The 15,505-nt window shown below is 43.1% G+C and overlaps 1 protein-coding gene across 1 annotated transcript in view; it reads left to right on the forward strand.

Moving 5' to 3' along the window:
- The first annotated feature begins 802 nt into the window (after positions 1-802).
- The window catches only part of LOC124799107, an 800,045-nt gene continuing 785,342 nt past the window's right edge, over positions 803-15,505 (forward strand). The window contains exon 1 of the mRNA XM_047262646.1: positions 803-943. The gene's annotated coding sequence lies outside the window, so the exon portion shown is untranslated. The remainder of the gene's footprint in view (positions 944-15,505) is intronic.

Here is a 15,505-nt window from a genome sequence, read left to right on the forward strand (position 1 = left end):
AGACTCATAAGTTCTAAACATTAGCTTCTTTGCTACTACCTCAAATTGTTTTAGATGCTGTGTCTGGCTTTCTTGATCGAAAATCGGTCGAAGCTATGTGAAGCTCTGACAGTAATATTGGATTCTCTATGGTTTTCAAAGCGACAAACACTTCTTCTATCACGTTAGCGGACTGTTGCTCCCCCTCCTAGCGGTTTTCAGTGTACTCTTTCCACATATTCAGTCTCTCCTCTGCGTTTAACAGTGGCATTGCCTTAGCAGCCGTAAGGCTGACGCCTTCCCTTTTAATTTCTATGAAAGTAGTTTTTTTTTTACTTTTGTTTGCTTTTAATTTCTCTCGAAGTCGTTTTTACTTCTTTATACGCTGAATCTGCCCTACGGTTAGACACAGATTGACCACGATTTTACAGACACACAAAGTTCTTCCTAATTTCCTTTACCTTTTTATCTGTTATTAGGCCGTGGTACACGATCGTCTAAGCTGTTGCAGTAATGTACACGCATACTTCACTGTCAATATGCAAATGAGTGATATACTTTCTGCTCTGTAGGAAGTGGTCAGTGCGCCATTGGCAGACGATTGCGTATCGTCCTACCCAAAATCGTCTTCTGACGCTGCCTCCCGACGACCTTGCTCGACTTATTATTTTTTTACAGACAGGCATTGTGCTTTCCCGCCGCGGAGTCCCAACACTTTCCCCCACCCGCCGGAGACCGTCTGGCTAGTCACGTGACGTCCCGGCGTGCAGCGCGGCTCGCAGAGCGCGTTGCTCGGAATGGAAGCCAAGCAGCCGGTTTAGTCGCGACACGCGCTCGCTCCTTGTAGGTTCGGTGGTGTGTGTTTCAAAATTGTGTTGTGTTTTGAGTGCATCTTACGTCGTCTTTTCCGGTGAGTCGAGCAGCTGTGACTGGATCTCAGCTGTATTACGTAGTCCGCAGAGTGGTAAGTAACACCTGTCAGCCATGTGCATGTTACATATTTGAATAATATGACCGTTACGAGAGGTGGTGGTCGGATCTTTTCGGCAGCGAGGCTCAACAGGTACTGAGCTTAGGTGGTTATTTCTGTAAACTAATTAATGGTTTTACACGGGTTTGGGCTCCTTTTTCTCCTGATTCATCATCTGCTATGAGTGAGTGGTACTGACTGACCTTAGTTGTATTTAAATCCCCTCTTACGCGCTGTCGTGACTTCACTTAGACAGTGACGCACTCTTAATGGATTGTTGCTAAAAATTGCAGCTTTAATTTGTATCGTTGAAATTGTGATTGCCGAGAGGTCTGTAGCAATTTTGTTAGTATGCGATAAAGTAAATCTTTCGCTAATTGAGCTAGTAAACGGTGATAACCACAAACTGTTCGATTCATTACATATTTTATTTAAAAAGGTCCGAATCGCAACTTTGTAAGAAAACTAAACCAACTACATGTGTGGTGTGCTTGGTTGTTTTAGTAAAACAAAGTTCTTTATTGACCCAAGAAATTATTTTGAATTTTTTTGATAACTGATATTGCTCCAGGTGAAATTGTCTAATTTATCGTCACTCGTTTAAAATTAAAGAACTTTTGCTACACTATAGCGCCTTTGTGATAGTTTGAATGGTACGCCGTCTCAAACCACACTTGCGTATGTGGCTATTAACTCTTAAAAATAACGTCCGTAAACTGTCTGCATCATCTCTCGATAATCTGTCCCTTCGGCATTGTGTACGGTGCAACAATATTAATTGTCGTGGAGGGGTTACAGGCGCTTAAGGTTTGTATTTAATGCTATATTCCATTCTGCCTTGAGCTGCGTTGGCCGCCAGGATGTTTCGACCTTACTGCCTCAGACAACACGAAACTCGTTATCAGACAACGCACTCACACGTCACCTTGTTTGAGCTACTATACACTAAGCTCGGCTCAGAGGACAAGTGACGCACTTGTGCTCCAGTGTAAACATTGCAGCTTTTTTACGCGTTGGTTTACGATACTGTATTAAACACTTTACCTATGAAGACAAAAATCTGTATCGGAGAAGTCTGCAGATGTATTTTTCATATTAGGCTCTCATCAGGTTACTGCCCGCGAAGAGATGACATTAGTGAAGAAACAGTGATAGTAGGCTCGTTGCTCTTCTACTGCCAACAAACTGTCCGCGCTACTGTAACAATGTTAAAGTGACCTTCCGGCAGCCCGTGGATGGCCAAGCGCACTGCTCATAACGCGGCTAAATAGTAGTCTTCTTATCGGCTGGTAAAATTTAAGATCATTAAGAGAATTTTACCTTTTTTAAAGGTCTGTAACGTTAACTTTGATGTACAGTTTTCCACGTAATTCAAAGAGCATAACGATTCTGAAAACCTCGTTTCGTGTTACCGAGCGGGGTGGCGCATTTATAAAACACTATATTCGCATTAGAGGGGATGCTATTTCAGATCTCTGCCCGTTCATCCAGTTTTAAATTTCCCAAAATCGCTTAAAGTAAATTTCGGTATCGAACAAGGCTTTCTTCCCCATTCTGAGGCTGTGATCGGCTCTAATGACGTGAATGTTATATCCTAGTATTCTTACCATCATTTCAACTCTTAGTGAAGAGGATATGTGAACGTACCGTACTTTAAAAATTATATAACATCTGGGCTGTCAAAGAAGCTTATTTCTGTAGTAACCCTACATCATTTGTGAAAAGATTTTTTGACAAGGATTAACGTGTTGCTGTTTCTGGGGGAAATCTGCAATTAACCCTCAAATGGAGTGGCGACTTCTTAGTATCATAAATGGTCTTGTGAGGTCCAAAATGATACCACTCAATTTTATCCATCAAAATTAATTTACTTTCATTAGAAATATTTATTTATAAATTCCTTAATTGCCTATGTTACAACACAAAACTTCAGTTAAACTAAAAGAATCTCCATAAAAATCACAAAAGAAAAACAAGTTTATGCAACACTACTTAACATTGAAATGAAATGCATGTGAACATATAAGATGCCTGAGAATTTTGAACCATTCCATCGAAAAACCAAGAAATCGCTGCTGCAGGGTCATTTTTGTTCCTCTCATCTCTGCTAGTTATGTCATCAAATCTTAGGCAGTAAAGCAATATCAGCACTCTCTTCATGGATAGTGTGGCGCGGAAAATATATCTTCCAGTGCCGTCTGTTGCAAACATAGACTCCAGATCTTCATGATTAGATTTGAAAATGGCACTGAAGTATAATAATCCAAATAGTGCCCTAAGTTCATCGACGTTCATGTCTCGTAGTTCTGTGCGCTGCTGATCAGAAAATTTTGATCGATATGAAGAAATTTTCACATTGGTATGACTCACAATTTCTTCTAACATATCTCTGGTAAACAAATACTCCCAAGCTTGCATGAGTCTCTCAATCGGCTCTCAGGGCCTTTCAGTGCAGGAACTTTTATTATCACGTTGTGGGCTGGTGTTCTCACATTCCTTTGAGGTTCTAGAGTGGACCACTTATACCTATTTCTGCCACAGAAACTAGGTGATTCCCCTCTATGTTTATTTCCGATTTATCTGATTCACTAGTCACGACTTTGTTCTGAAGCAGTTTCATGTTCACTGTTGTAAGAAGGGTCATTTTCATCGTCCAGATCATTTGCATCACTAGCCTCTTCTCCTTCTTTTAGTTCTTCTAGCGTTTTTCTCACAAATCCTGGAAAACTTGGATCGAGCGCTGACATACGTGAATGAGAGCTCGAAGCCATAGTAACACTGAAAATAAATGAAAACACTCACTAAGCATAAAAATAAATTGACATTTCGTTGATAAGTAAACTTTTGATCTAGGGCAAACAGAAACACTTACGGTGTCGTGGAGTCAATAATGGCACCACCCAAACTTTACAGGTGTGCACTGAGAAAGAGAACAACTCGACAATGCTACTAGTTCGCCAGGAAGTTGACTATCAACTGCCGAGAAGGTATGTAGAACCGCCAACAATAGAATGACTAACAGAGGAAATGGCACGTGTGTAAAGTTTGACTGGTATCAAACAGGACCCCTCAACTCCGTTTGAGGGTTAATGGTTGTACGACATAATTAGTCTCTTCAGATTTCAGTATAAAGCGACAGCCACTGAGTTATTCTTATGGGGCAGCCGCAACAGTGGAAGTCCATTATGTAAAATGAGGAAACCACTTCTAGTTCCATTATGTGGCTTACAGTTTCCACCAGATGATGGCAACTTTGGTGTTCCAAAACCTGTCGTGTACACAGTGAGTACCCACTATCTTTGTGCCGAGGGGTGGCCATATAGGCTCCCGCCAAAGGTACAGGCAGAGAATGGGGAAAAAAATTGACAGAAAGAGACTCAAGAAAGAAAGGACTTAAAAATTAGTCGGGGGGGGAGGGGGGGCGGCAACTTAACGGAGATTCTTATATCTCGTATTCTAGTCTTCACTCTCGGCCGGTGACTATAAACGTACTCTGTTGTTCCAGAGTCATTTCGACCAAGTAACACCATACAGAAACAACCGTTATCGAAAAGAGTCCATTTTAACGTTATTTATTTATGTATTTATATCCCATAAATCCAATACTGCGAGGCATTCGCATGGATGTAGGACGTGTCAGAATTATTACAAATAATACAAAAGGGATACATAAAAGTACCTCTTGTGGTAACAATGCGCCTGGCTCACACAGATTACACCTACAGGGCTCACACACGCTCAACAAGAGTGTTTGTTACTGCTTCTTCACCACGGTATTGTAGTCTTAGGATCGGCGAACGCGTGCCGTAGTAAATTTTACCGGAGGCTTCCCATTTTTGCTGATTTCTGCCGATAGAGGGCTTGAGCGAGATGCGACGGTGGAGGAAAGGATATCATAATTTACTAGCTCTTCCAGCCAGTTTCGGTTAACATGATCAGCTGTGCAAATCAAAAGTAAGTAGAGAATAAGGATTCTGTAGCTGACTAATGATATTACGCGAGTTGATAGTTGTTGTTCCTGTAAAGGTCTGTACTCGATTCATCCGAGTTGAGCCCACATAATAAACAAACGTACGGCATACTCTGTCGTTGGTCATCGGCTGCACTGTTCAAGCGTTTGTTTTCCTATGACCAATGTATGTAGGTCATACTTCTGTATTTTGTTATTCTAGCCTCAGAGAAACTCCAGCACATGCCGAAAGTAAAGTTTAAAGTTTCTTTGCTAATCACTGTGCGCAACATTAACCCATGTTCTTGTATCAAGTCTTATTAGATATTCGATTTTACTGTGTCTCATTTTTATTTAGTTTACATACAAAATTGTAAAATTTGCGAAATATGTGCACAAAAAATTGCAGAAATGTAATTTTACGCTGGGGATGGAGGAGGAGGGAGGCCCGTCAGGGGTCCCATTTTGGTAATGAGTTTGCACTTGGGAGGAGGGGGGCGGAAGCTTGATGAGGAAGAGATTGTTAATTTTCAATGGCCAGCAGATCATGCAAACTATTACCACCAGAGGTCCGTTAACGCAGCTGATATTTGACTTCGTGATAAAAAAAACTAAAGACAGCATACAGTTGCTTTTTATCGTTGATGTTATTTCGATGGAACCGTGCTGTGTATTATTTCCATTGTAATAATGCTTTGAAGGTTGGTAGCACATGCAAAACAAACATGGGAGGAAAAACATCGATGTGAGGGTCCTGCTGTCATTATTGAATTATCGATTCGAGGAAGTCGCCTCCGCTACCTAACAATGGTCGTAGAATAGCATGCAGTGCATTTTCCCATTATCGAAATCTCTGTAGGCCAGTGATTCGGAGGTTCCTGGAAGAAGGTCTTCTCAAATGACCTCGCCGATATTTTTCCAATCATCCTCTGTGGTGATGAGTAAACTGCTTCGGAAAGCGCTACTGTGGTCGTGAGTTACAAGAGTGGCACCGTTTTCTTATACTTCCAGAGCAGAGAGCAGTGAATGTTTTCATACTGAAACAGTCAATATGATTTATCCTTGTTCAGCGTGGACACATTTTCACAGCAGATCTGACCATTGAAACCGTTCATTCACCTCCCGCTCCGTACTTCGCTGAATGAGGCAGCGCTGTTACCTTGTCTTGGGAGAAATATTCACGAACTTCCATTCGATATGTCTATTCAAATTTGTTTATTGTGAATTATCGACATTGCTTGAAACTGCCAGAATCTTTCCTGTGAAAAAGCTACGGTCAATTCCCCCTCCTCCTCGTATTGCTGCTGCTGCTGCTACTACTACTACTACTACTGCTACATACGACATACTTGTTTTCACACGATGAGACTTACAGTTGTAATGTCTCTCTTCATTTTTGGACACCGGCGATGTAATGGCTATTATGTTCCCATGACATGAGATTATTACGTCCTGTTCCCAGATAAACCAAGTTTTATGTTTATGTTCATCATAACTTTTATTGAGTACTTTAGATCCGTAGTGCCTCTGCGCCGATAATAGTGAGCCACCGGTAGGCTCTATGTACTTACGGAGAAGTATATCCCAGATTAGGAGTAGATGTGTCTACATACGAGTATATTGTTTAACGCTAATATGTAGCTTTTACCCACATGACTACCTGATCTGCTAATCGTAATTATGTTGTACGATAGATACAGAGTTTTACAGATATGTGAACATTAAGCGTGTTACAACAAAACAGTTTGGGTTCACGGTTACAGCTGGCGTGCTCCCATTGTTAGATCCGGAACCTGTCAAAGACGTTACACGATATTTTTGAAGTAATTCTAATTGTCTGGCGAAGTTTATTTCCTCCAGTTGAATAAATTTTTGGTGCCGAAAGTTAATATACAGTTTCTCCACATAGTGCCATGCCCACGTAAATTTCAGTTTAAAGAAATATGCAATTTGGGTTTAACATCGTGTCGGCAAGGTCTTCGCAGACCTTGGAGGTAGATAGGAAAGGAAAATGGCTGTATATTCTCCGAAGGAACCATTTTCTTTCAGTGGTTTGGGGAACTGCCGGAAAATGCTAGCTTCCATGAGCGCTCTGGAATTCGAGCCGCCGTCCCACAAATTGCTAAGGATTCATAAGAAAGCATCTAGAGTAATGAAATCGAAGGTGTGCAGCTGTTGTGGAAATATGACTGTTACATATAAAAGAAACAAGAATAAATGAAGACACAAACTTGGCGCGAAGCATACCTGGAGGCGAGTTCGTAATTATCACACAGTTGGTGGAATACTGAACTGCAGCTCAGCCAAGCACAGTGATAAGCCACATGTTAAACGACGCGGTGCGACAATACGTTCGTCATAAGGGTAAATATAATGCAAACACTACACTATGTATACTTCCACGTTTTCTGGAATCTCACTGGATTTCTTTTTTTTTTCCAATACGGGACAAAAATAAGATCACACTGCGATTCTAACTCAGTAACTCAGTGATGCACAGAATATCCCAGAGTCATTCTCCAACGCCATCGGTTAAGCTATGCATGTCGTTTGTAAAAAGAAAGGTTTAACTAAATGTTCTGCACACGTCGGAGAACTTCAAAGCCGATTTTCTGTGTAAACTTGTGAAAAACATGAACTTATTTCTCGGCATTTTTAACGATGTTCCGCGCGTATATTTCCACGCGCGTAACATGGCTATCAGGAACACCAAAATGTCTGCGTATTATGTGAAGACCCTTTCATGCCCCCAACTATTTGTGAAATCTACGTACGTGTGTTCCAATACAGCGTTCTCTCTCACCAACCAGAAATTATAAACTTAGGATGATACCTTACCTCTCGATGTACGTCGTTTGGAATCTAATTTATCATTAATTGTATGTAGTTGAGCCAAAGTTCAGTATTCGGTTGACGAAAGAAGTGGAGCATCCAGAAGACGCGGTCGGATGTCTATGTAACTTCGTACACGGATACACAATCGGTGGTAATGTAAATTATTACAGTTGCAGTTCTCTATGACAGAACAGCCACCAGAGTGCATTAACGTTGTTTCCAGGCCTGGTAAAGTATATGAGCGGCAACAGGGTCAGATGTTGAGTGATTACTGTGAAGGACACGGAGATGACGCGTCCTTTCGTTGGCTGACGTTATGAGCACCTGACAGTTTCGAACGGGTCTCATTGTAGGTCTCCATTTGGCCAGCTGGTCGAATCGTCCAATATCCAGATTATTTGGGTATTGGGTTGTTAACAGATACCGATGTCGGATTACCTGGGGATGTCAAGGCATGCATACCCTAAGGTTTCGGTTGATCACATCAGACCACGGCAAGAGAGTATAGCCGTATTGTGTACGACGCACATTGTAACCGCTGAACATCGGCATCTGCCATCGAGAACAAGTAATGGACTCCCTGCTACATTCTGTCATCCCGTAACACTGGTCGGAAACTAGCGGCAGCTGGATTAGGGAATTACAGTCCTGCGCGTTGGATGCTGCTAACACAACACAAACGCTTGCGTGTGGAGTGATTTTGTGATCAGAAAGTATGGACTGCTGATTAATTGTGACGCACTGTATTCAGCGATGAATCGTAGTATTGCACTAACCCGGATGACCATCATCAGACAGCATGGGAGGGGAGATATCTCATTTTCCAGTGGTTCTGGTGGGTGCAGCAATGTTTTTCCTGTTGCCATGGTGTGTTTCATCTGTTGCCACTGTCAACAGCGGTACCGTACTCACACTCTGCATCATTACGTGTCACCTTACAACGATGTTATCGTGGTGCTGTTTTTCAACAAGATAATGCTGGACCGCAAACAGCTCATATATCTATGATCTGTGTGCTTGTTGTTAAGGTATTCCGTGGCCATAAAGTTGCTCGCATCCGTCCTCGATGTGTTTCCAGGTGGGATGTAAACTCATTCCAGTTCCAGTATCCAGAATATCAGGATCAGTTACAGCAGTTACGAGCCAGGTTGTGTCAGGAGAACATTTAAAGGCTTCGACATCCTGCCCAATTGAATCACTGTTGTATCCAAGCTACATGGGGCGCAACGTCATACTGATAAGTGGCCGTACGCTGACAAGCTCTTCATAAATTTTACTTGATTTTGTAATCGTTGAAATATTGGATCCCCTCCCTACCTGTTAAGCTACATTGTTTTTCCATACTTAACTTGGTGATACGAACCTGCTTGTGAAAACGTGTCGTTTGACGTGTGATTTATGGCTGGCTGTATGTGGCTGAGTCGATTTAATATTCCACCAATTATGTGGCAACTACCAACTTCTCAATTAGTGGAATATTAGACCGGCTCAGCCACATATAGTTAGCGATAAATCACACGTCAAACGATACATTTCTAGGAGCGGGTTCTCATATTCGTGTTAAGTATACAAAAATCGTCATGACATTGAAAGTAAAGAAATGTTGTAAACTAAATACTTTATAATCAGTTCCTTTCATGCCCTCAACTGTACCGTCAAATCTACCTACCTCTGTCCCTGTACAGCGTTCTCTCTTAACTGTAACTATTCTAAACTATATACTTTACATTGTCCGTTCGTATATGTAATTATTATTAACATATATACTCCGCAAGCCGGCGTTAGGTGCATGACGGAGAGAACCTTGAAGTACTGCTAGATACTGAGTTTCTTGTTCCTCTCGCAAACAGAGCGAGGGATAAGAGAACGTAAATGTATCCGTGCCTGTCTTAATTTCTCTTATCTTGTCTTCGCAATCTTTACACGAGATTTGTGCGAATGCTGGTCCACGGAATTTTCTCAGCAGCGTTTCGCGAAAAAAGCACCCACCATCCAGCGATTAATATTTGATAATAATTAGTAACAAATCTAACAGCACTACTCTGAGCTGTTTAGATGTCGAACCCGACTTAGTTGACATCCCAAACATGGATCTCACAAGTTCCATGTACGCCGTTGCTTTTACAGATAAGCTACACTTTCCTTATAGTAATCTCCCGATAAACCGAAGCCGGCAATTCACCTTCCCTACAACCGACATTATGTGCTAGTTTCATTTCATATCGCTTTACAACGTTACATTAGATATTTAATCGACGTGACATTAATACTGATCGAACATTACAGGATCGTTTCTGCCACTCACCTGCATTAATTTACATTTTTCTATATTTAGAGCAAGCTACTATTCATCTATCACACCAAATACAAAGGCGTCCTTTATAACTTCAAAATTACTCGACGACGACATTTTCCCTTATATTACAGCATCATCAGTAAACGGTCACAAGCTGCTGCTCATTCTATCCGTTCAGATCGTTCATGTATACTGTATAGAGAGCAATAGCGGTGCTATCACGCTTCCCTGCGGCACTCATCAGTCGTGCTGATAGACGAAACTTCACGCCTACGCTTTGTCAGTAAATGTTGGCAATTCTGAAATTGCTCCGCCTTCAGTTTGTTTTATCGCACGGCGTTCCTACTGTTCTGTGCCCAGCGCGCTTACTACAGTCAAGCTTTCAGCAATGGAACGCCAGCTCTCTCTCGATTCGCTCCCCATTTTCAGCCTTCAGAACCGATAATTTGATGCTTAAAGGTAATCGGCGCGTGCGGCACGAGATATTTAATTTGCGAGTGCGGCGGCGGCGGTAGTGTTTTGTTTATTTACGTCCGGCGGCGCAGACGAGCGATTTTGTTTTGCTTCCGGCGCGCCGGCGGGCGTTTCACTTTCGGACCATTGAGAGGGCGGAAGGCCGGCTGCGAGCGGAGACGAGCCCTGTATCGATTGTGGGGCTAGGGCTCCCCCGCGCGCTGCGCTGGGTATTTCGACACGTGCTCCGCAGACTCGCCTTCCAAACACTCCGCCAGGGCCACCAACCCCTGCGCGGGAACGACCTACCCGGCGCTAGCGACAGAAGAATCGCTGCCGCGTCGATATCGTACGCTCCGCATCGATAGTGGTATCGACACAGATCGAGCACGGCGCCCGTAAAGGCGGGAACGGCTGTTGTGCACAACTCTCTCTCTCTCTCTCTCTCTCTCTCTCTCTCTCTCTCTGTCTGCGTGTGTGTGTGTGTGGGGGGGGGGGGGTGTGTAGGTCCGGCTCTAATTATTTTAACGCCCAGGAGGAAAATTGTATTTGGCTTCCCTCCCCTCAAAGAGGCACTACTCTAAATTCAAGCACGTCGTTGAAATGGCTAATATACTGCGCAGTCGCATTGAGACCAGTGACCACCTGTCAAAAATTTGAATAACAGCCTTTTGCAACGCGGACGGCAGCGAGACGTGCACGAAGAGAGTCAATGAGGCTCTGGAAAGTGCCGACACGGATATGGTGCCGTGCCGACTCCAGTGCGTGGTCAGCTGAGCTACGTTCCGCGGTTGACGATCCGTGGCGCGAACCGCCCGATCTGGTTGGGCCCACAGATGCGCGATTGGGTTTAAATCCGGGGAGTTTGTTGGGCGAGGGAGTAGGTAAAACCATCCTGGTGTTCTATGAACCACTGGGAGTTGTGTGACACGATGCATTGTCCTGCTGGTAGATGCCATCGTGCCACGGAAAAACAAAATGCATTTAGTGATGGAAATGGTCCCGAAGGATAGATGCATACTTGTGTCGATCCATTGGGCCTTCCAGAACGATGATATCATCCAGGGAATGCCACGAAAACATTCCTGAGACCATAACGCTCTTTCCTCCGGACTGGACCCTTGCGACGATTGTTGCAGGGTTAGTTCAAAAATTATCAAGTCAGGCACTCAAAGTATGATCTTTTTATTGCGCAACTAAAAGGTCTCTGATGTGGCAGGTATTGCTACATCAATTGATTAGTCACTGAAGAAAATTAACAATAATACCACTTATCTTGTATTTGCAACCCAGCGACGATCTCGCTCTAGCTTTGGCTCGTAATTTAAAATGTTGTCTAGGTAGCATGACTATCGCTGTTGGTGCGAAAGGCAATCGGATGTTAATTACGCAGACTTGAACAAATTACGAAGACAATCGTTCAGGATTAATTTGATGATTTATGTTTTTCATTGCAATGTGCTTCATACTTTTTAAACAATGGTCACTTGAAAATAATTCTTGACACTCACTTTTCACAAAAATTCAGATTTATTACACGTTTTAAACTTTCGCATGTTCAAAACATTACTTCATCATACAATTTCGCAGCTGTTACTCCTCTTAATAAAACTCGCAACATTTTTCATTGTCCACAACTCACTCATCTTTTCATTTCCATCACAAAGTCAAGACTGTTCATATTCAACACAAAAACTTGACTACCCTATACGCTTCCGCGCCGAAAGTCACAAACTAGCATCAAAGATGGTAATGATAAGTACAAAGATATTCACACTAGATATTATATCGATTTCAAAAACTCAAAATATCGACGTACATACATATAAAAATGAAACCAAATTTGAGTAGAGTGAAAAATATGAGACATTACGTAGAAAAATGTTCATTAATCTATGGTATCGAAAAATAGGGTTGGCGGGTGATAATGATTTCGCAAATAAAGAACTATTACAACGTCCAGTTGCAAAATTGCCGTGCAAATTCCAGCCTTCGTCGCTAATGACAACAATCAGCGTGGGGGCCTATGCGCAGCAACGTTCGCTGAGCGGGCATTGAGGAGACTTTCGTGGTGGCCGCTAGGTTCATCTGGGCGGTCAGTTAATCAACAGTTGGCACGTCTGTTCACCCGTACACATCTTCCCAGCTGTCGTCACCACTGTCATCTATGGTCCATGGTGCACCTCATATGCCTTGGCGCCGGGTTTGGATAGCGCCGTTTTGCCGTGTACGGTATACTTTAACCGCGGCGGGACGTCAACAGTTTACAAGTTTTAGCCACTTCGGAAATTCTTTCACCCCTGGCCCGAAAGCCAATGTTCATTCGCTCAGTTTTGGTGTTTGCCTTGTCCTCATCATTTCATCATCGTTCATGAATGTGGCGAGTTTGGACTGAGTAAAGGTTGGGAATTTGTACGGGCGCTGATAACCGTGCAGTTGAGCCCCCCACAAACCAAACATCACAATCATCATAATTGGTTTCGATATAACGACGACAATTGCACTGTTTTCTGCGTCCCCCAACAAGCTTTATATACAACCCCCCTTCCCTCCCTCCCCCCCCCCCCCCCCACTGCTAGTGCTGCCACCTGCTGTCTGTGGAAGGTTTTTGCACGTTGATGTCGAACATAGACTGTGGTCACGTTAATATGACTAGACCGTGTACAACGATTGTAAACTACTGGCAGTTGTTTTCGAAAGGAATTTCTAGATTTGATTCTGTAGAATGGCAGCAGAATACTGACAGATTAACACTCATTTAATCAAGAAACAATAACAAATTGTGATCTCTCGGGTTTTCTCGGCAGGAGAGACTAATGGTCTTCTGGGTATTCCCGGCTCAGTCGTTTTCTTCAAGCACTGCTTGTTTTGCTGTTGGGTGCACTCGCTGCCTGGTCTCCAACTAGACCGGTTATTTCCGCTCGTTTTTTCATTACCTTCGGGCGACCTTCACGTGTTTGCGTGTAAAGAAGGGTCTAGTCCTTCACTACACTTCAGAAGAAGATTGGGAGAGGTACACGGGAGCTCGTAAGCCTTCCTGCTGCCGTATTGTCCTAGAAGATCAGTTTTACACCGTGTGAACTGACGGCCTGAATTTGCTTACTCCAGTTTGTTTCAGTTGGATTTCTTTCAGTTGTCCCGCGGACTTCGTCGATCCTGTTGTGTTGACTTGATGGTGTTTGTATTACTGTGCCGATGTGAGAGTCGTGGTGGAAGTCTGCTGTTCCCAAATACTGGTGTTCATTCAAGATCCATCGTCACACGGGGCGGGGCAGCCAATGTTGACGGGGACGCAGGCGGGAAATCCAACATCACGAGACACGGCGCTGTCGGCGCACAGAACTGGTTAACGTGATTTTCCACTCTCCGGCGTCGGTTGACTTTATTTGGCTCGCAAACCTCAAAGTTTGTTAACGAAAATGAACACGCATAAAATTTCTGCGTTATACAAAGTTTGTTAATGAAAATGGACACGCATTAAGTTCCTTCGTTAGCTCTATTAAAACGCACATTTCTTCCCTTGTCCATATGCTAGTGATGTTCTGTCTTTCCTATACACGAATAAAAAGTTTAAAATCCATGAGCATGTAATACGGCAAAAAGGAAAGACATGACATGTCAAGTCGGTAAGGACAACAGCTTACAAAATTTCACACAATCGAACGAATGCGATTCAGTCAGAGAGCGCTTTCACATAATATCAAATATTATAATAATCACCTCTACTAAATTAATACGAAAGTTCCACATACTTCAGGAAAACGTGAAGGCGGGGAAAGAAAACTGAAAACATCAGGAGGCGAACCCGCTATCCAGCGTATGGTAATGTGGCCCCCATACCAACTAAGCTACGCGAAAGTTCTGCAATGTGCGATATTGTATTTCATATTACTGTCTTTGAGGCTTTAATCGTCCATAGGTTATTGAAATTTAATTGTAATCTTACCAAGAACGACACGTTCTTCATGAATCTTCAGTGAGTTGCTGCTTTAAAACAGCTTGATGTAACACAAAAATGCCTAAATACGAAAATTCTTCAACCACCAACATGACGTTTCCCGTCCTTTTTTTACAACATATCCTACGAATAACGGCGAGTTCTCGAGAGAATCAGTGCGTTGGTGCGTAGAAACAGCGTATATTCGTAGGATGAAAGTTATAACATAATCTAACGCCTTCGGAACAAGCGTTGTAGGCCTAACGGTACCGACCGGTCGCCGTGCTATCCTCAAACCTTTGGCGCCACCGGATGGGGATACGGGGGCCATGTGGCCAGCACACCGCTCTCCCGGTCTTGGTCAGTTTTCGTGTCCGGTGCTGCTACTTCTCAGTCACGTAGCTCCGCAATTGGCCCCCATAAGTGCTGAGTGCACCCCGCTTGCCATCAGTGCTCGGCTGACCAGACGGTAACCCATCCAAGTGCTAGCCAAGCCCAACAGCGCTTAACTTCGGTGATTGGCAAAAATCGGTGTTACCACTGCGGCAAGGCAGTTGGCATAAGTTGTAACATATACTCACGAAATGTGGACTTCTACTGAGTACGACGAATACAGTAAATAATATCAAAGTATGGAAAATCGAGAATGAAATAATGACAGTATTATGAAAAGGATAGATTGTTACTCACCATATAGTGGAGATGTTAAGTCGCAGACAGGCACAATCAAAAAACTGCTAAACACGTTAGCTTTCTGTCAACAGGCCTTCTTCTGAATTAAAAAAAAAAAAACACACACACACACTATATATATATAGCCATTAAAATTGCTACACCACGAAGATGACGCGTTACAGACGCGAAATTTAACCGACAGGAAGAAGATGCTGTGATATGCAAATGATCAGCTTTTCAGAGCATTCACACAAGGTTGGCGCCGGTGGCGACACCTACAACGTGCTGACATGAGGAAAGTTTCCAACCGATTTCTCATACACAAACATTAGTTGACAGGCGTTGCCTGGTGAAACATTGTTGTGATGCCTCGTGTAAGGAGGAGAAATGCGTACCATCACGTTTCCAACT

This window comes from Schistocerca piceifrons, chromosome 5 (genome assembly GCF_021461385.2).
Source record: "Schistocerca piceifrons isolate TAMUIC-IGC-003096 chromosome 5, iqSchPice1.1, whole genome shotgun sequence".
Lineage (NCBI taxonomy): Eukaryota > Metazoa > Arthropoda > Insecta > Orthoptera > Acrididae > Schistocerca > Schistocerca piceifrons.